The 1,948-nt window shown below is 47.6% G+C and overlaps 1 protein-coding gene across 5 annotated transcripts in view; it reads right to left on the bottom strand.

Annotated features, from left to right (window-relative positions):
• Nucleotides 1-1,948, bottom strand: part of MPP6 (membrane palmitoylated protein 6) — a 98,271-nt gene that overhangs the window by 78,213 nt on the left and 18,110 nt on the right. The gene's annotated exons all lie outside the window — the stretch shown is intronic.

Here is a 1,948-nt window from a genome sequence, read left to right as displayed (position 1 = left end):
TCCCCACACTGCCGGCCCATGTTCATTTTGGCATCAATAATGACTTCTTTTCTGCCTCTGCACTGACAAGAAGGGAATTCCCCAGCCTGTAGGTATGCTGCTGGTTCTTCCTCCCCAGGTGCATCACATTGCACTTGAGAACAGGATGGGTTTCAACACTGTCATCCTCCCACCTCTGTAACCTGTCCAGGTCCAATTGCAGCCTGTTTCTCCCTTCTAGCATGCTCACTTCCCCCAACATCTTAGTGTCATCAGCAAATTTGAACAGGGTGCTTTTTACCCTGTGTTACCTTGTCCAAGTCACTGATGAAGATGTTGAACAGGACTGAGCCCTGTAGAATCTACCACCACTCTCTGGGTGCGGCCCTCCAGCCAGTTGGTGACCCATTTGACTGTGTAGGTGTCGACACCACAGTCCCCTATTTTTTTTTTTTTTTAAATGAGAATGGGGTGAGAGAGAGAGTCAAAGACCTTCCTAAAGTCCAGAAAGACTAAGTCCACTGCTACCCCTGCATCTAAGGATTTTGTGACCTGGTCATAGAAGGCCACCAGGTTGGTTTGACAGGACCTGCCTCTAATGAACCCATGTTGGTTGCCCCTAAGCATAACCTCCCCCACTGGTCCCTCGTGGACATGCACCAGGATAATTCTCTCAAAAAGCTTACCCAGGACTGAGGTAAGACTAACTGGCCTCTAGTTTCCCGGGTCCTCCTTCCTCCCTTTTTTGAAGATGGGAATGCTGGCCCTCTTCCAGTCCTCTGGCACCACACCAGAGCACCACGAGTGGTGCCTCCCCAACTATTCTCCTTACTTCATTGAAGTCCGCCCTCCTGAAGTTCAGGGCTGCTGCCTTGCTGTGCATCTCCTCAGTTAGATGGAGGTCCTATATTTCGGCTAGAAACCTACGTGAGCAGTCAGACCTGGCTGACTGCTCTTCCCAGCAGATGTCTGGAAAGTTCAGGTCACTCATGATGACCATGTCCTTTGACCTAACTACCTCCGTGAGCTGACATAAGAATTCCTGGTCTAGCTCTTCCCCTTGGTTGGGTAGTCTGTAGTAGACCCCCACTGTTAAGTCCCTTTCCCCTTGACTGCCTTGTATTCTAACCCAGAGCACTTCAGTGTGCCCCTCCTCCGACCTTGTGCTACTTGATGAGGATGTATATTCCTCCTTGATGTAGAGCACCACACTCCCATCTTTCCTCCCTGCCCTGTCTCTCCTGTATAGCCTATAGCCCTTGATATTAACCACCCAGTCATGAGTTGCGTCCCACCACGTTTCTGTGAGCCCCATTATGTCTGGGTTGGTGTCAGCTAGCAGGAGGGTTAGTTCCTCCTGCTTGTTCCCCATACTACGAGTGCTTATGTAGAGGCACTTGAGGCCTCCTGAAGATGCGTGCACTGGCCCGTTAATCTCAATATTGCCCTGGCTCCTGTTGCTTACCTGGGTATTTGTTCTGCTCGTCATTGGTCTAGGTTGGGCTGTACTTGTGGATGCCACTTGGTTTAGTGGTCCAAGGCTTCCTTTGCCCTCATCTTCCCCTTCCCCCTTTGCGGTTTGTATATTTATTCAAACAGGAATCTTTTAATAATTAGTGTTACACCCTTTCATTTCTCATTGCAGCATTTGTTCATCAAAAGGTTAAAACACTTTTCACTGAAAGCATAAGCACATGCTACCTTCCATGAACAAGAATCCATGCTGTAAGTTTGAGAATGCTGATTAGGTAGGCAGTCAAAGTGGAAGTTATGCTATGTGGCATAAATGGTACTTTGTGACTAATCCAAGAGAATGAATACTGATACTAGTTGAAGATATCCGCATAGCAAAATATGTTCAAATGATTTCCTGAATTCCAAGTAACCATGGAATTAATTTACTAGAAAAGCTCTACAGAACATCATAGCCTGGACACTGAAGTGCCATGGTTTTGTCTTCTCCTCTTCC

Source organism: Crocodylus porosus, unplaced genomic scaffold (genome assembly GCF_001723895.1).
Source record: "Crocodylus porosus isolate Cpor-Errol unplaced genomic scaffold, CroPor_comp1, whole genome shotgun sequence".
In the NCBI taxonomy this organism is placed as follows: Eukaryota; Metazoa; Chordata; order Crocodylia; family Crocodylidae; genus Crocodylus; species Crocodylus porosus.
The sequence above is the reverse complement of the archived record's forward strand: the minus strand, read 5'-3'. Positions and strand labels throughout refer to the sequence as shown.